Consider the following 21,567-nt stretch of genomic DNA (forward strand, 5'->3'; position numbering starts at 1 on the left):
TCAGATTCATACCTTTATGCATGTAATTCACTGCACAACAAGGTAGACTTAGTAATATATAAGTTGAAAATATAAAATTTAAATTGTTTAATTTTTAATGAATGATCTAAGAAATCAGTATTTTACTATACGACAGTAGAAAGTTGACTGTAAAATCTTTGTTAAAATATTCTGTAGTAGGAAAATACCAATTTGGGCAAAAATAAATATAATTAAATGAAAAAAAAGTTAGCATTTCTTTTGGACACTGAAGTAATTACTACATACATTTCCTGATGCATATTTCCTTAAAGGAACTGTATACCATCTAGTGATCTAGTGGCAAAATTACAACTTTTAATTCAGCATTTTTTCTGTGAGCATCGTCTTTATAAAACTATTATGAAAAATAACAGTTCTATAATCAAGTTTCAATTGAACATTTAACTTTGGTAAAATAACTTTCTAGGGAAAATTCCAAGTGTTCATTACTATTAATTTGTATCTAAGCAGTTAAAGTGAACACAAAAAGGGGGAGGGGATTTCTAAAACTTTTATGATCTTTCCTTTCATGATAAATATCTGTGTAAATGCTAATACACATGTTCATTTTGTCACACAGAAATATGTATTATTTACTGATGGTTATATAATTATATGACATTTCAAATATTCATATACTTAGTTTCTGTTTGATATAAATAGATTAAATAAATTGGGTTAATTTCTACATACACTGTTTTTTTAAAATAAAAGAAAAGAGGTTGACATTTAGAGTATGGAGGAAATAGTGTAAAAGTACAGAAACTTGTCCTCTTCTTATAAAGACATTGTACATTGGCTGGCAGAGATACATAGTGACACTGTTCGTATTTCCTTAAAGTTTATTTTAAATAATCTTAGAACTTAAGGTTTCCTCCTTATTTTTCCAAATTGGCGTTTAAGATGTTTTTGGATCCACAGTCCCCATATGTTTAACATTTCTCTATTTCACAATCTAATCTCATCTTTTTACTTTCAGTAATTATCTGTGAAAATAAGGTTTATCTGACTAGGATGGTTATTCAAGTTACAGGCACTCCATCTCAAAATACCTGTGCACTTCCATTCATTTTCTCTTCCTCCACTCTAAAGTGAGGAACAATACACTTCCTTCTCTTCTTTCCAAAGTTACCATTTCATGAGTTTTTTAAAAAAAATTTAATAGTGATTATGAAAGAATACTATGAACATATTCTACACTTTAATATTTTAGTGTCATCCTGGTGTTGAAACTGCAGAGGAGAATAAATTTCTCCTCAATCTTCTTATTTTCTCTGGTTGGCCCAGGAATTCATCTCATATACCACAAGTTAATCATGTAAAATCATAAGTTGTATTTACAAAAAACCTTATATGTATGGGAATCCTTGCAAGAAAATGATGACCAAGGAAGTAGCTGGGCCTGCATGAACAAAAAATGAAAACCATGTGGGGAAAGTAACAAGAAAGATAAGGCTTAGTTTCATAAGATTTCTTGAACAGATTCTCCCAGACCTTGATGCTCTGACTCTAGAGATAGGAATGCTTCTGTTCTCTTAGCACAGGGAGGGCATTTGTGTGTGTGTGTGTGTGTGTGTGTGCGCGCGAGTGCGCCCTAGGAATTCAACCCAGGGCTTTGTGCATGTTAGGCGAGTACTCTACTAAATGAGCTATATCCCCAGGCAAAGGAAGACATTTAGAATGTGGCAGTTTAATCTGTTTTCAGGATGAAAAAGGAATGCCGGAGTGTCTTTCTTGCACCTGCTACTTTTTAAATACCTTTACTTCAAACTAAAACACATGCCAAGATTGCATGTCCTAAACACCTTCAATACCATAATGTTGGGTATTTCAACTTGAACATTTTTGGTTTGGATATTCTTTGCTTTGAACGTCCGTCTTGTACATTGTGAGATAATTGAGAGTACTGCTGGACTCTGGGACAAGATGATAGTAGAACCCTAGAGTTGTGGCAATCAAAATATCTCCAAACATGTCTTGCCAAAATCACCCCCATTTGACAATCACTGTTTTAGTAACATGTAGAGATATTTCTTGTTTCTTTTATAGCACCTAGTACTCATACTTGAAATTTAAAGCATACTCATAATGTGAAACAATCCTGTGTTTATTAGTTTTGCCTTAGTTGCCTATGTTTTAATTTCCTATGCTAAAGCTTTTGCTCAGAATAGTGTCATGAATCTTTCACGCTATGTTTTCTTTTGGTAATCTTATAATTTAGGTCATATGAGATAAACTTTCTAATGGCATCTTTAACCATTGTTGTCTTAGAGGAAAATTTGGTTCCATTCAAAATCTTGATATATAAGTTAGTTGATTGTACTATTGTACTTAATTAATAATAGATGGATAATCAAATTTATTGCACGCTGAAAATATGCTGTGAAAAATAGAAATATTCTCTAAATATATTTACAGGGTATGCTAAAAAGGGAGATATATTTAGAAAAAAAATGTGAAATTTTGTAAATTCCTCATGCATAACAATTAGAACAAATATCAAATTAAACTTTTTTTTCAGAACTTACAACACAAAATGTCCCCAATTATATCTTTATGTCTTCAGAAGTGATATGTACATTTATCATAATTGTTCCAACCAACAACATTTAATTGACTTCAGTAAATTGCATTTGAATTATTTGATTACCTTTGGTAAAACTTCAGCCTTAGATGCCAAGTTTGGTTTTACAGTCCATTACAGCATGATATTCTATAGCAAATGCATTACTGAAGAAAAAGTGATGCTCCTGATTACACTATTTTTATTATCCCTTGAAACATGTTGGAGAAGCATTTTTTCAGTTCAAAAGTTGAGAGTATTTATATTTTCCTTCTCTTTGCATACTTGCAAAGGATATGGGGCATGAATCCATGAATAAAATAGTTCAATTTAAAGTAAATTTGAATACTGTCTCTCTATTACATATTCTGGCAAAATAATCATATTATTTATTTGACATTTATCTAGTTATTTTTTTCTAAATGATTAGTTGTTATTGAAATAATTTCGATATTTAGTTATAACTGAAAAAACTTTTATTATTATTTAAGTGATACACTATACAATGTTCATATTTATTACATATATTTTACATAATAATATATATATGCATTATATAATGCAATATTATATTATTATTACTTGACAGAAGAGATGAGATAGCTTGAGACAGATGTTAGACTCTCAAGATAATACTTAGTTTGAATATTTGAAAATGTAACATTCAAAATCTAATTGTATCTAGATGACCCACCTTTGACTTTGAGATCTATATCATGAGACATGACTGAACTTTAGAGGTCATACAGGACTGAACTGATGAGACATTATAATTAATTTGTTTCACAATTTGTTTGTATCCTCACATATATTCTAATCAATAACTCAACTCAATTTGCTCAGGTTAAACTGTTAAGTTCTTTTGGTCAGAGGATATTCTATTCATTTCACATTATCTACAAATAATTTCTGCTGGTAATTCAATTGTCCTTTAGGCAACAGCTTGGTACTCATTCATATTCACGAAATTGACATTTTATGTTCTATTCTTGTTTGTCAGAAGGCAGATGACTTCCTGACTCATGTTCTTACAAAAAAAGAAAAAAAAGAAAAAATTATAAGGTAAATCACTAATATTCTTTAAAAACTTAGTCATTACAAAGAGAATTAAAATTTATATAAGTTTTTATGAACTGACATGAAATAAGTTATATTCAAAAAATGAATTTGATCATTCTGAGATGATGGGAATAGTTGAAGAGAAATATATTTACATAAAACAATTCAAACTATAGGAAACTACAACAAAAATAAATGATATTTACCTCAATTATATTGTTTGTAACTATAATGAATATATTTTTATTTTCAAAATACTCAGATTACATTAAAACTTCCATTCCTATCTAATCTATAGTAATACTTTCAAAAATGAAAATCACCTTAATGTCTAAGTAGAGAGAAGTAGTTTAATAAATGCTGATCATTGTTCAGGAAAATAGAAAGTAGCCATTAAAAAGCTAAGGAAATTATAATACAGGTTAAATTATTAAATCCATGTGTGTTCAGAGACATAAGTAAAATTCTAGGGGATCTTTCTCAAAGTAAACATTTTAGCCAGCTATTAATTATAGATTATAGAAATTAAGTTATTTATTTTCAAATATACCTTTCCTACATTTTAATCTATGCTAGTTATTTGTGTGTGTGTGTGTGTGTGTGTGGTTGGGGATAGACAGAATGCCTTTATTTTATTTGTTTTTTATTTTTATGTGGTGCTGAGGATCCAGTGCCTCACACATGATAGGCATGCACTCTGTCACTAAGCTATAGCCCTAGCCCTCATTATTTTTTTTTTTAAAAGCAAACATTTTGGAGAGGAGAGGTGGAACACTATTTATTTATAATATCTGTTTGAGTTAGTGTAATTAATTTTTGAGCACAGTAACAGTTGTCTGTATGTAAAATAAAATTGAGTATGAATGAATGGACATGAGTTATAGTCTTTTTAAGTTAGTCATTTCAGTATGCAATACCTAGTGTCAAATTAGTTTCCTTTCAATTCATAGAATATTAATTTATATACTACATATTGTGTTCAGTTAACCAAACCAGAAGGAAACAGAAATTTAAAGAGGGATGGGAAAGACTTTGATCCGATTGATTCTGACATAAAATTTTGAAAACATCATGATAATATTTATTCTAGAATCGAAAGAAGCAATTTCAAGAAATAAGAAGCAAAACTGATGAAAATGACTTGAGTATGGATACAGAAAAGTACAAGGAAAGTTCAAGGAATCATGATTGTTTAAAATATATTTGTGCAAAAGGTGGGAGAAAACACAATAGGTAAAGTGGGTTTTGGTGAGATTGTGAATAATGCTGTTTTCTTTTCTTTTCTCCTTTTTATTGATTGATTGATTGATGATTACTTAAAGGACATTAGAATTTGGTTAATAGTCAGTAATATTAGTAAAGCCAATGTAATAAATATTGGTCAACTTTTCACAATATATATGGTAGAGGGAATAGAGAATCGCTATACTACATGGCATACTTTTTCAGATATTCAGGCAAAAGTTAATGGGGCTATAATGTCAGCAATTGTAAACTTTAAAAAGAACATGCTGATATCAGAGGCAATGCATGGATATGCTATGGAATTTTCTAATGGTCTGAAATTTAGAGATTAGGGTCAAGAGAAATTAAAAGCTCACCTCAAACTTTTAAAAGTCACATGATCTGGTCGATTTCATTCATGGCAAGTTTTACTTTCATGTATATCTGTAAAGCACCAAATAAGAAAAACTATACGTAAAGAAAAGGAAAAGCAGTAGAGGAAGGAGAAAAGGGGAATGGATAAGGGAAGGAGAGGGGAAGTACTGGGGACCCAAGTGGAGCAAATTATATTCCATGCATGTATGATTATATCAGAATTAACCCAAATTATCTGTATAACTATAATGTGCTAGTAAAAAACATTTGAAAAATCACACGAAATATAGGTATTAAAGTATTTAAGTAACAAAGATAAGAATAGATTGCAAAGGAAAGACATTTAGGAGTGTGCCACAAGAATAAGTTAGCTGGAGACATAAGACTTCATTAAAAGTGATTTAGACTGAGAAACACAAGAACAAGACAGTTAAGTGATGAAAATAATACTGAACCAAGTTTACAATCAATAGCATATGTGGTGTATCTCCGATAAGTGATTCAGAAATATTTCTTTGCTTTCACATATGAAAAAAACCTTCAAGTAAAAATAAGGAAATTGATCAGATTGGTTACTCCAATTAGTTGAAGTTTTCTTTAACAATTCATAATGCAATGTCTTTATTTGATGTATCTTTAGCAAACAATATTTCTAATAATCTATGTGAAATGATATTTATCTTTATTTGGAATGTTCTTTGTACACTTCAAAGTTGTTTCTCCCTGTATTTTGGATTTCGATGTATGTAATTAATAAGGAAGACAACAGTATGCATTTTGACAGTAATAGAATGACTCACTATTCCTGGTTACTAAATCTCTCAAGATTCAGAATGGTGACACAGAAATGAGTAAATTGTTGAATTTTGAATCTCATAATTTCATTAAAGTTTCCAATTTATTCTATCATGCTAAAGAAATTCGCCTATGAAATTTCTCTATGATGTTTCTGTTAGAAATTTTGAAGTACAGGTGTGTTTAAAGGAACATCTTATTCTTTTCATTGCAATAAATTTGTCCTGCTATTCTTTTCTTCCACTTCTCCCTCAATACTGGGAATTGAACTGAGGTCCCTGGGCATACCAAGCAAGCACTCTGCCACTGAGCTACATTCCCAGCCTCCTGTCAATCTTTGAACAATTAAAAAAAAAATCAATGATTTTTGCTGGCTTCTTTATTTGTTCACTTGTTTCTGTGTTTTATATATCTTTAAAGGTGATAATTACATATTCAAGTTCAATGCTTTGAGCAAAAAAATAGTGTTCTAAAATTTAAACATATCAACAAGGTTGTAATTTGACATGCATCTTATTTCTTGGACCTTTTTTAGCATCTAGCTGGAGATCTATTTTTAGAGGTTTAAAAAAAAGCAGAGGAAGGTGGATGTTTTATTGTCTTTTTAAAAAGACTTTCATAAATTTAATTCTCACATTGATTCATATACATAGAACACAGACTAAACAGCATTTCAATAGTAATTATTATACCATCACTACATAAGCACACCTGACCTTCGGCTTCCAGCCACTCAGCCCTAAGCTAACCACTTCAACCCTAGTCATCATGCAAGTACACAAAGACAAAAACTCCAGATAGGCTCCTTTGAATCACCCATTGCAAGACCTGTCCCTGTGGCCACATCTACCCAGCTTGGTCTAGGTTCTAGAACAGCCCAGTCAGATCATCACACACTGACCCTGGCTTTAGGACTGTACCACTATTATACTGACAGCCCTATCATCAGGCTCTGAACTTCACCTGCAGATGCAGTCTCTAGGTCTTCCCAGTTTCAGGCAGTTCTTGTAGACCCACGCAACAACAGGCTCAGATACTGACCTTTACCCAATAGACTCCAATCTGGGTGAATCTTATGGTCCCAGGCTCTAGTATATCACTACCTTCCAAGCTGGCATCTGTGGACATCATTCTCAAGCAAACATTTGCAGAGCTGGTGACAAGATCAGCAACTATACACCCAGCCTCCAGAATGGCATTCAAGGAAGTAGGCACCAAGCCAGTCCTCACAGTCTCAAGTTTCAGGCAGGTTCCTATGGCTCCAGGGTTCTGTTAACCCAGAGTCCAGCAGACTCAGAGTCCAGGCTGATCCTCCATGAACCAATGTCCCAGGACCACCATGACATAAGCCAGCCCTTGTTGGACCAAATTGCAGGCTGAACCACATGAACTGAGCCTACAGATTTTCCCAAACAGATAATAACTGAGGGAGTTCATCACCAGCAGACCTGTCTTCTCAGAAAACCTAAACTGAAATTGACTCAGTAGTAGAATACTTGCCAAAAATGTGCAGATTCAAACCCCATGACTACAGAAAATCAAAAGAAAAATAAATGAGTGTGAATTAATAACACAAAAACTTACAAAAGTATAAAGTTTTATGATGGAAGTAAGCACAGGTGAAATGCAGAATGTTGCAATAACTTAATAGTGGTATGCAAACAATTTATATCCAGAGTGTGTAAGTTTAAAGACAAAACTATTGAAAAGAGTAATACACAGCATAAAAATGTGTAAACTGTGACATAAAAAATAACAAATTAAGTGGAAAAGCATTATTGAGTTTTTGTTTGTTGTTGTTGTTTGTTAGTTTTACTTTGAAGAGCTGGGGATCAAACCCAGGGCCTTGCTAATGCTAAGCAATTAAACAACCACCGAGCTGCATAGCCATTTCCTGTTACTCATTTTAATTAAAGAAAGGTTAATTTATTATCTGCTTAAGAAAAGAAACCTGAAATAAATATTAACATTTTGTGTAAGCCTCATGGGAACAGCAAAGCAAAAACCTCTAGTAGATAAACGAGTGATAAAACACAAGAAATAAAAATATATTATTGGAGTATATTATCCAATTGCAAAGAAAGACAGGAAAGAAAGAATAAAAAAGAATTCATGGAACTTAATGGAAAATAATTTAAAAAACTGGCAGTACTATGTCTTTACCTATCAATAGTCACTTTTGGTACATACAGATTAAATTCTGGCCTCAAGATACAGAGTGGCTACATGTATAAAAGTGAGCAAGTAAACAAGACAAGACTAATATCCTTATAGAGACTCTATAAGGACACACTCTGAAATTGGATGGATGTAAAAAGATACTCCTTTTTTTTTATATTTATTTTTTATTTTCATCTTTGTACGTGGTGCTGAGAATCGAACCCGGTCTGCATGCACGCCAGGCGAGCGCGCTACCACTTGAGCCACATCCCCACCCCCAAAAAAGATACTCCTTGAAAATGGAATCAAAAGAAACCATGAACATACTTCTATCATAAAAAATAGACCATAAGTCAAAAACTGTAAAACAAGACAAAAAAAAAAGGCAATTATAATGATGATAAAGGGTCAATTTAATTAGAAAGCAGAGTGATTTTACATATATAGGCACCCAATATCAGACAACTTAAACATATAAAACAAATTTGAAGAAGACATGCAGACTGTAAAACAGTAATAGTAGGGGATGCCAACACTCTTACTTTCAGTAATGGACAAATATCCAGACAGAGAGTCAATATGAAACACTGAACTTAAACCACCTTTTACCAGGTAAAACTAGCAGACATAACTAGAACATTTCATCCAATAGCAGCAGGATACACATTCTTTGATAAATTCACACAGAATATTCTCCAGGATAGACTCTATGTTAGGTCACAAAACGTTTTAACAAATGTGAGATTATTTAAATAATATTAAGCATATTTTCTAATTATAATAATATGAAAGTAAAAATTGAAAATGGATGAATTTCAGAAAATTTACAAATACGTGTATACTTAAACAACATGCTTTCCAACAACCAGTGGGTCAAGGAAGAAGTTAAAAGAGAAATTAAAAAAATGCCTCGAGACAAGTGAAAATATAAACACCACTTACCAAAACTTACTGGATGTAACAAAAACATTACTAACAAGGAAGTTCATGTACAGGCCTCCTTCAAAAAAGACAAAAAAGTTCCCAAATAAATAACCTAATGTTTAGACCTCCAAGAATCAATTAAAAAAATACAAACTAAATCCTAAGCTAAATGACAGAGGGAATAATAAAAATCAGAACAAAAATTAATACAATAGGAAAAATAAAAACAAACAAAACAATCAATGACATTGTTTTTTTCTTTTTTTGAAAAGAAAATATATTGGTAAATCTTTAGATTTAAAAAAAAAACAAGAAATGACTCAATAACATAAAATCAGAAACTAAAGAGAAAACATTGCATTAATACTTCAGAAATACAAAAGATTATAAGAGATTACTTGGAATAATAATGTACCAACCAAATGTTTTTGTTTACAACAAATTTTCTTTGTTTACCACAGATTTCCTTAATTACTAATTATAAATTTTATTTTATTACATATGATTTTCATCAAAATCAATTTGAAAATTATGTTTTATGTTATCATTAATTTTATCAACCCAGCTATCCCTTTTATTTTTTTCATTCCTAGTCAAATAAATCACTAAACATAATCTTGTAACTAAACTTTCTGAATCACTTCTCCTGTTCCTTTTGATTCCAAAGACTTTATAAGCTATTTTATTGATGTATATTTTATTAAAATGTGTGAATTAAAGCTTTTTTTATCCATTCACTTATTCAGCTTTTAATGTACAATTAATGCTGCTTTTACTCATTATTCAATTTGTTGGAAATTTTAGTGAAAATTTTGCCATAGAAACTATTTTAATATTCAATGATTTGTGTTCTTGAATAATGTTGTTCAAATTCTGTTTCTGTCTGTCAATTATGTACTCTTCAAAGATATTGTGACACTAGAATGAAATAATACCCATAATCTGTTTAACACAATATTTCATTTTCAATAAGTACACAATCAATGCTATTGTTTTTAGTAATTTAAATACTAGTTTGAATTCATATAGATGATTTTTATTTAAAATTGATTTTTTTCATTAACACGTTTTTCATGCTACATGTACATTTCTGATTAAAGGTTATATTATGGTAATAACAAAAGAGATGGTATATAAAGTTTTGAAAGGTCAGTGTACTACTTTTAAAAATAGGACAATGATATTCCAGCAGCTCAGGAGACTGAGGCAGGAGGATCATGAGTTCAAAGCCAGCCTCAGGAAAAGCAAGCTGCTAAGCAACTCCATGAAACCCTATCTCTAAATAAAATACAAAGTAGGACTAGAGATGTGGTTCAGTGGAAGAGTGCCCCTGAGGTCAATTCTTGGTATCCCTCTGCAAAAACATAAGACAATGACTTTAAATATTTTTATTATAGAAACTTCAGGAAAATCATTGGATTCTGCTCTTTTAAGCTCTATCTGGGTCGGACAAAACACTAGTTTGATTTTTTTTTTTTCAGAATTTCTAAATTTTTACCTGACAACTTTTAGTGAGAAACAATGAAGCAGCAAGAGAGGAATGAAGTAGTTACATTTTTTATTAATAATTTAGTTGATTATTCTTGAAAAGCATACTAATTATTAAAAATGTTAAAGAACAGAGAGATGTCATCCTGCATATTTGTGATGCATCAATGTTATTTGGCTCTTGATCTATCCTCAATCTTACTCACGTAATAATAATAATAATAATTTGATTTCCTCATTATGTGATTTGAATAATTAGGGAATTTTTTCCTTATCTTACAATAGTAAGAAATGGTTCTTTTCTTTTGGGAGATCTTCCAAGCAAATGAGTTGAGTAAGAAGTAGTTTGTGATAGACAGGGAGATAACAGGTGATAGAGCATTCATCTATGCTTATCTATGCCTCAAATACTGGACTTTAGATGAGGACTGTACCTGGTTCCTTAAGCCAGCATAACTTTATTGTGCTATAATTCACTGTGGAATTCACCTGATATATTCATACATGCACATGGTGTAGTTTGCTCCATTTTATTTGGCAGTTATTTCCCATCCCTCCTCCCTGCCTCTTGGACCCCTGCCTCTATTCTACTGTTCTATCTTCTATTTTCATGGGATCCCCCCTTTTTTAATTCTTTCTTTCTCTCTAGCGCTATATATGAGAAAAATATAAAAGAAAAACATTCAATCATTGAATTTTGGAGTTGAGATTACTTCACTTAGCATTAAGTTCTACAGTTCCATCCATTTACCAGCAAATGATAAAATTTCATTCTTCTTTATGTCTGAGTACCACTATATTTTGTATATATGCCACATTTTTAATCCATTCATCTGTTGACAGATACCTGAGCTGTTTCCATAACTTTGCTATTGTGAACTGTGCTGCTATTAACATTGGCATGCATGTATGAATATAATATAATGATGGTATTTCTTTTGGATAAATATCAAAGATTGGGATAGATGGTTCAATTTCTAGTCAGAATAGCCACAGTGATACTGAGCAATAAAAGTGATACTGTAGACATCATAATTCTTGATCTGAAATTATACTACAGAGCTATAGTTAAAAAAAAACAGCATGGTATTGGCATAAAAAGAAACATGGAAGACCAATGAAATATAATACAAAACACAAAGACAAATACACATAGAAATAATTATCTGATTCTTGGCAAGCATGCTTGAAACATAGTGAACAAAAGATAACCTTTGAAACAGATGGTGCTTGGGAAACTGTATATCCATATTTGGAAGAATAAAACTAGATTCTTGTCTTTCACAAAAATCAACTCAAAGTGGAGGAAAGACCTAGGAATTAGACCAGAAACACTTCAACTGTTAGAACATACCATAGAGTCTACATTTAAATATGTTGGTGCAGGTACAAACTTCCTTAATGAGACACCCAAAGCACAAGAAATGAAATCAAGAATCAGTAAATGGGATGGTTTAAAATGAAAAACAAAAACAAAAACAAAAACAAAAACAAAAAACTCAGCACAACAAACAAGAGTGTAAAGAAACAACCTACTGAAAGGAAGAACAATCTTGGCTTTTGCTCTTCTGAAAGGGGATTAATATACAGAATATATAATGAAATTGAATAATTTAATACCAAAAAAACAGACCAATAAATGGGCAATTGGTTGAAAGAGACATTTCTTAAATGAAGAAATACAAATGACCAGTGAATGTATAAAAAAAATGTTCAATATCCTCAGCAATTGGAGAAATGAAACTAAAAACTACATTGAAATTTTATATTGTTCCAATTAGAATGGCAATCATCAAGAATAAAAACAATAAATGATATTAAGAATGTGAAGGAAATGGTACACTGACAAATTGTTGGTGGGATCACATTATTAGTATGGTTACTTTGGTAAGCGAAATAGATATCCCTCAAAAGTCTAAAAATGGAACCACCATATGGGGGAGGGGAGGAGAGGATGGGTAGAAAAAGGAGAAGGAACAGCAGTAGAGCAGAAGACTGAGAACTAGGAAAGGGAAGAGGAGACTAAAAGAGGACATACTGGGGACTGAAGTATAGCAAATTCTATTTCTTGCATGTATGATTATGTCAAAACACACCCCAATATTATTCATAACTAGAACATTCTAAAAACATTAAAAATATAAATAATAATAAGTGCTGGCAATTATGTGGGGGGTTACGTACACTCATACATTATTGGTGGGATTGTCGATTGGCACAACCAGTTTGGAAAGCAGTATGTAGATTTCTCAAAAGACTAGAAGTGGAAACCACTGTACAACTCATTACCCTGCTTCTTGGTACTTGTCAAAAAATTTTTATCTTTGCCCTTTCTTCCACCATCAAATCTAAGCTCACAGGTTTTCTCTATTTACCACCAAAATCTGGCATGTTTGGAGCACTGAAATAAATGTAAAACAACCCCATCCAAAGTAACTTTCTCTGAAAATTAATGAAAAAAGTCAGAGAAAACATCCCTGAGGTTAGGACAGCAAAATATTATGAATCTGGTTTGTGTACCCCAGTCTAGTTTCTTGTTTTTCCTGGAAATATCTCAAAATTTAAGGGAAAGCCCAAGTGAATAAATAAGAAACTGAAACAGGGAACAACCAAGATAGTACTGATAGTCACTTTCAAGCATAGGATCCAATTTTGTTTAAAATTAATCTATTGTAAATAAACCAGTTCTTACTTTTTTATTATATTAAATATAGCTTAATTTGGACTATACTTTCAGTAACCACAATTTTCCCATGTTTTTACATTTCAATACAAACTAGGTAAAATATTGTTTGAAAGCATAATTATTTTTGTATTCAGTTTTTCAATCTATGTGAACACAAGGTTAGAAAAAATGGTTCAATCATTAGGACAACAATCTTAAAATGCTAAGTTAAATAATCAGGTACTCATTTTATGTAGAGGAGCAATGTATATTTCTACCTAAATTATTTCCAATAGCTTAGAATGCAAAAATAATCAGTCCTTCATATTATCATCTCATGTCTTTAATAAATCTAAATATTTTAAAAAGTGAAAAGCCCAGTGACTTGACATAGGTATAACTTTCTATTCCCTATAAGTCTTTGGAGATCAGGAGGCTATTGTACCAAGGATAAAATGAGGCTTTCCAAGGTATATGAATCACATACGCTTTTGAGGAAGAAAGGAACACCACTATTTAATAGTCTAGGATCACTTTCCATTTTGGTAATAAATTGTTTTTTCTTGGACTACAACACACAAAATGACAAAGAAATCCTTCAAAGAAATTAAAGTATGTTGTACTCCCTCATAATATAATAATTTGAGAAGGAAGTTTCAGTTGTTTGCTGAATGCCCTCCTGGGTTGATAGTGCCATATATCTAAATATATTTCAAAGGCAACAAACACATTAATTGATATGGTAAGTGAATGCACTCCCAGAGAAACATAGAGAGCACAGCATGTTAATATTCAAGAATATTTATTCTGGTCTCCATCTGTGACTGTTTTCCTAAAGTCTATGACTTTATTCACATAAGTAATATATTTAGACATCAAAAGACATGATGTCTATTTTATATCATTTACCCCTCTGTGTGTCTTTGAAGTAGAATATTAATTATGACTTTCTTTATAATTCAGTTTTAAAACCGCTGAATCATATTATCTACTATTTAAAACTTACATTTTTTAATAATACATTTTAAATATAATTATATGAGGAATTATTGTGAGAATTCATGGTTTATATTTAAGAAAACGAATTACATGTATTCTCAGTTAACATAAAATAATTATAGTTAAATTAGAATGGCTGAAATAAAAAAGAAATGAAAAATGAAGTTAATAATTCTGTTAGGTAACTAAAATTTAAAATAATATGTGAAATTATAGAAGACCCAATCTTTCATAGATAAATGTTAAAAATAATATGGTTCGTATGACATGGAATAGTTTAAATGTAGTGGTTTAGAGAAAATCATTACTTAATTTTTTTGGGGAGGTGAGATTATTGTAATTTCATGTTCCAGGAAATGGTTATAACTATATCTTTTACATACGGTACCAGCTTCAGCAGTGGCAAGGCAATAAGCAACTCAATGAGAACCTGTCTCTAAATAAAATACAAAATAGGGCTGGGGATGTGGTTCAATTCTCAATTACCCTGAGTTCAATCCTGGTAAACACCCCTCCTCCCCCCAAAAAAGTATATATCAATTGAATGAAATAGAGAGAGAGAAATTGGATGAAAAGAGGCCAAAGGGAAGATGCATAGTTTTAGGGTACACCCTCAGTGACCTCCAGCTACCCTTCACCTCGTAAAGTTACCACCCAATCCATTCAAACTAGGGTGAACTGATTTGGTTCTGTTCTCATGATATAATAATTTATCTTTCTATGAATATTCCTACATTAACAGGAGATTTTGCAGGACTCCTTATATCCTAACTGTGACAATAGATATGAAAACATTATAGGGATTATACAGATCAAATTTTAAAAATTCTTCACTTCTGTGGGAAAGGGAGTAAAACAGACTGGGAATTAAGGCAAAGAATCCTTACATTTATAAGCACATGTGACTAAATGTGGTTATTTAGATTCTAACATGTACATAGTATCTTTCTTATTGGGTGCATTATTTTGTTTTGATTTTTGAATAAAGCAAAAGATCACAAGAATATAATGAACATTGTCATCTATCTATCTATCTATCTTTGAAAGTTGTCACCAAAGAGAAATTCCAAATAGTGATATGAAATACAATGATTTTTTCAATATATAAAGACAATATAATTCAACAAATAGTAGGAAATTATATTTTAAGTTGATAATTGACTATATTGATAAATATATTATCAAATACTTAAAATACAGGTAAGGTTTTATTCTTATACTGAATCTAAAAGTGTTGATCACATAGAACTTCAAAGAAAAATGTGGTTCCCAGAAGGTAGAGGAAGGATGGGAGAGGGAGGGATGGGTAGATATTTATTCATGGAGACCAACTTACAGTTATGAGTGAGAAGTTCTCCTGGTCTATTGCACAATAATGTGGTATCCCCTAAATAGGCATAATTATTATATTTTTTACATATTAGTTAAAATAAATTTTAAAAAGAATGTTTGATTTAGGAGCCGGGGCTGGGGCTCAGTGATAGAGAGTTTGCCTAGCATGTGGGAGGCACTGGGATCACTCCTCAACACCACATTAAAAAAACTAAATAAACACAATAAAGGCATTGTGTCCATCTACAAAAATACAAAAAATAATGTCTGATTTAAATTTAAAATACAAAAATAATGTTTGATTTAAAATTTAAAATGAAAAAATATTATTAGACTTATAAATTTATTAAGATAAATTTATTATAAAGGTACCATGTATATAGGAGATATATACATAACAAGGTTTATCTCAATGAAAATAACAAGTAATAAGTGTTGCATGCCTGTGATTCCAGTGGCATAGGAGGCTGAGGCAGAAGGATCAGAAGTTTGAAGCCAGTCTCAGACACTTAGCAAGACCTAAGCAATTTAGCAAAATCCTGCATCAAAAAAAAAAAAAAAGAAGAAGAAGAATGAAAAAGAATGTAGCTTAGTGGTAAAGTGTGCTTGAGTTCAATTCCTGTGCTCAAAAAACAAACAAACAAAAAAAAAACAAAAAAATTGCTGGCATGATCAAAATGATGAATTTCTTCCCGGTATAGTGGTTTGTGTTTGTAATCCCAGTGGCTCAGGAGGCTGAGGCAGGAGGACTGTGACTTCAAGTCCAGCCTCAGTAAAAGTGAGACCCTGTCTCTAAATAAAATACAAAATAGGGCTGGGGATGTGGATGTGGCTTAGTGGTCGAGTGCCAATACCAAAATTTAAAAAATTAAAATTAAAAAAGGTGAATTTCTTGAAATCAATGTACTAAGAAATTATATATGACATATAAACAATTATGGTATACTAGAATGTAATTTAAAATAAAAAAACATAGGACAATGTAGTGTAAGCATTATTAATGATAAGCTTTTTATTTAATAATAATGCATATCTTAGTGTACATATACTCAAGTCATTTAACATTGGATACCATAGTTACATCATATCAAAATGAAAGTAATGTTGGGTTTAAGAAGTTATATTATAGGGTTGGAGATATAGCTCAGTTGGTAGAGTGTTTCCCTTGCATGCACAGGCCCTGGGTTCAATCCCCATTACCACACACACACACAAAAGGAGTTGTTACTTTTATTTTTATAATATAATATACCTGCATTGTTGTTTAAAGTTATTTATATTTTATATTTTTTTATTTAATAAATGAAAGGTAATGCTTACTTTAAAAGTATGAAGTAATCAGAAAAGTGATAGCTCTATTTATGGATTATAACAACTACTTAAAATAATTTGACACAATTCAAACTCTAAAGAATAATCAGCACTAATGATAACACTTCAAGTCTATTATACAAAATTATTGACTATTAATCTTTTCTTTTTCCTTCCATATTATAAAAATTATTTGCTTTATAAATATGTAAAAATATATATTTTTATAATGTTTATGATTATCAACATAATAGTTACCAAAACAGTTATTAGAATATCTTCATTGTGTTAAAAATTGCAGTCAATGTTTTCCAGAGGCAAAACCAAACATAACCTTGGGTTTATTAAGGTCCTGTAATTTACACTGTTAAAAACAACAATCCATACTTTTTAACTTGTGCTCCTATACCTGGAAGAGGACTGCATGGAAGTAGACAAATAAAATCAAACTTACGTTGACCATGGCTAGTTTATAAATCTATATGAGATTTGGGCTGCACTTATAAATCATAGTAAAAGGGCATTCAATAACACACGGTACCCAGAAATATTAGAGATAAAACTTTCACCCCATTTGTAACCTCATAATGAATAGATATACATGGAATCAAGTAGACCAACTCAATAAAACTTAAGAAAAACTTGAAATTTTATTTAAATAAAATACTTTCTTTGAAATGGTTATCAATTAAAATATTTTTTCAAAACAAACCACATTTATCTCAAATTATTTATCAAATGAAAATGAAATTTTATGGACTGAAACCATTATAGAGAGCCAATGAAGGATTTTAAAGTTAATAATTAGAATGGTTTATTATAGCCATTTAATATTTTTTTCTTAAATATTTGTAAGGTCTACATTTTTTCTCCTATCTCTCTCTCATGATCCAACTTCTTAGTTTGTGCTACCTTGAAAATAAAATTTCACATTCATATATTCTTTATATATTGACTATCATCATAAAAAATAGAGAACTTTTCTTATAGAACATTATAACTTTTAAACTGGACACTGTATAATTTTAATACAAAATTTACATTGTTTTTCTAATATAAATTAAAAATTGAAGAATTTCAAAAACATAGTACTTTTCATTACCTGCAGACTACTAGAAATAATCATTCACTTAGTCAAATAATATAATTTTAAAATAATATTAATATTGTGGTATATTTTCTATATAATATAATATATTATATTATCCATTTATATCACATTAATTTTATATATAATATATTATTATATATTATATCTATTTATATATATTTTATTATATTTCAAAATAAGAATAATATTGTGGTATATTTTCCAATGAATTCATGTAACTTAATATCCTCAGTTTTGTTGTAATGTTTTTGAGTGTCATAACAATGTTTCCAAATGCTTTGTATCTGTTAAGAACTCCTGAAGTTTGGGAGTAATCCATACTTAGAAACATGACTCAGGATTTTGGAAAAAAAAATTCTGGGACCTGCCAAAAAACTTTATGTATTGTTACAGTCTTGCCATCATATTTATGTTAGACTTGGAGCATATTTTTATAATAATGGTAATAGTTATAATAATAAGGAAGGAAGTACCACTTCATTATAAACTATTTAATTTGATTAAACAATTAAAATATCCACCATTTGAATGGGGAAGTGTTTATTTATACTAAAATCGAAGCCAAACAGTAAGGATCAAATCTTTACTTCTTTAGCAAGAGTGGATTTAACTAAGATGAAAAAACCAAAAAACAAAGCAAAAAAAGAAAAGGAAAGAAAGAAAAGATAAGAAAAAAACATGTGTTGAACAAAACCTATTATGAAAAAATCCTAACAGCTGTTCAATAGAACAACAAAACACTGTGCAGAAAAAAATGACCAATTATCACACAGAACTTATTTATGTAATATTAGAATACTGAATGACAGTAAACTTTTCCACATAACTATTTTCTATGGTAGTTTAAAATGTATTAAAACAACATAAACTGTTGGCATGTGTCTGTATTCTGTGGAGCACAAATGCAGAACACTTTAAAAATCTTTTAAGTAAAATTTATCTATGACATATTCCTTAGTGTATCTCCTTATTAGAAATGTTCAGGAAGCTTTAGCATTAAAAATGTAAGTGTGATGCAGTATATGGATTTATTTTAATGTCAGTATGTTAGCATGGAAACATGAATTAAAGGGCATTGTGAAATACTGAATTAATCCAGACGGGAGGGAAATTGAAGTATAGGTTTAGACATGAGCATGCCAAGTATATATGTATACAAGTAAAAGGGGGTATATGGGGAAAATAAGTCACAATGTAATTTATGTGGAAAATATCTAGGGGAGAAGGTAGAAAGAAAGGCAGAAAGGAAACAAGTAAGATTAAACAAACTACCAAATTGGAAGCTAGAATTACATGAGTGGTTCCAACTGAGGTCTTAATAAGATCCAAGTCTTTCATCTCAGTTGTTTCATAGAGTTAGTTAATCATGCATTATACCACAGTGCATCTCAGAGCTATTGCCCTTTGATTCATCTTTTATGCATCTAATTGAACAACTATACTTTTTTAATTGACCATGTCTATTCTATTTCCTCATCTCTTTCTCTAAGAAATAAAATTGTACTGACTTTCAGCTGATGCTCACATTTTTGTTAATGTCTGTTTTCAATAGTAACTCACAGGTCTAGATATATAAGTTGTTGGTATAAATAGATGACATATGTATGAACTTAGCCCAGTCACTCTAAATTTTTCATTATAATATTTTGATTGGTAGATATAATTCTTTCTAATATTACCACTATTACAGTATTTAGTCCATGCTTTTTCATGTTGTATCATATTGTCTGTATTTAGGATTAAAAAATTGATGATGATATTTATTAAGCACTGATGTAAGGCTTTCTGTTTTCTCAACATTTTGAAGTAGGTAATACTATCTCCATTTTCCAGTGAAGCAAATGAATCTTAGGCAGTATTAAGTGACATACTCACTATTTTAGAGTCAATAAAGATGTAAGAACAATGATTCAAATCAAGCTCTTTTCTGTATGGTGACACACTATATTGTACAGTATTTGAGCTAAAGAATAATATTCACCATAGGAATTTATGTGTTTGTATATTTTGTATATTCTCCAATTTTTATAGAAAAAAACCCATACACTGTTATTTGCTAATACAACACATACAATAGTAATTCAAGTCACTGTGATTGACATAAATGTTATCTTTCTGCTGTGGCTTGAATGTTTTTGTCCACTCCAAAACTTATACTATAACTTAAACCCAATGAATCATAATTAAGTGGTGGGACCTTCAGTAGGTGGTTAAATATTTTGTAAAAGGACTGGAGGGAATTAGCAGGATCTGTTTTGCCCTTCAGTCTTCAACCTTATAAAGAAACAACATTAACTAACCTCTTTTTGTCAAATAAGAACCCAGCAATACTGGTTTCCTCAGACACTGAATATCAGCATATTTATATTATAGTTTACAACTTCCACAACTGTAAGCATAAGTTTTTTTGTGGTTTATAAATTTAAAAAAATGTATTTTGTTGGAGAAGCATGAATGATCCAAATACCTCAGCAACTTGATGAGACACTGTCTCAAAATAAAAAAATAGAAAAAAGGTCTAAGACTGTAACTCAGTGCTAAAGCAGCCCTGGGTTCAATACCTAGTACATAAAACACAAAGACAAAAGCAAAAACTAAAGAAAGTAGAACAAAGAAAAACAAAATTAAAAAGTTTACTTTTAAAATTAGAGTTTTAAAAATATATACATGTCATAAATGATTATATCAATTTGATTTTTCAAAAATATATGTAATCTAGTTGCACTTTAATTTAAGAGTCTATAATTAACATATTTTACAAGCAGGAGGAAAATGTATAAGTGAATTACAAATAAGTCTAAGCATGTTGACTTTTGAATGAAAATTCAAATGCTATAGAATAGCCATTGTTATATTAAATTCTTCAGTGAAGTTTGAAATCTCAAACTCATTATAGCAATAATACATTATCTGAATTCTAAATAACTGGACAGTAATAGTAATTCTAAAAGTTATATTATCATTCATTAGATAATTGAAATGTATCATATTAGGAAGATTGATTTGCAATAATTAAAGAGTGCAATTACAATTCCCCATTTAAATCATATGCTCTTGGAAATTTTTATCTTGAAATCCAAGAGATAATGCTGTTGTCTCCATATGGAAGTAGTTGGCAGATAGAAAGGAGGTGGAATCTCTGTTAAACCTGTCATTCATTCCAAACTTCCTATGTTGATGAAGTGAAATTTTTCTTTTATTATAATTCAATCAAAAGTTGGGGTCAGAATGAAATGATTGCCTGATATAAGTCAGTGAAATGTTAAGATTATGGAGTCACGCTGTTCAATTTTCATCTCCACAATTTACTTGCTGTATGAACTCAGGTGAGTCATTCAACTTCTTTTTATCATATTTTTCTTGTTTGTGGAATGAGATAATGATAATAACTACCACATATAGTTGTGGTAAGAATTAAATTTGTTTATATGCAGAAAGAGATTAAAATAGAAAACGACACATACTTAGGAGTATTATATAAATTGTATTTTTAACATTGAGGGCAGGTTCATGTATATAACAAGCTATGAGTGTCTCAAA

The sequence above is a fragment of the Callospermophilus lateralis genome, chromosome 9, assembly GCF_048772815.1.
Source record: "Callospermophilus lateralis isolate mCalLat2 chromosome 9, mCalLat2.hap1, whole genome shotgun sequence".
NCBI lineage: Eukaryota > Metazoa > Chordata > Mammalia > Rodentia > Sciuridae > Callospermophilus > Callospermophilus lateralis.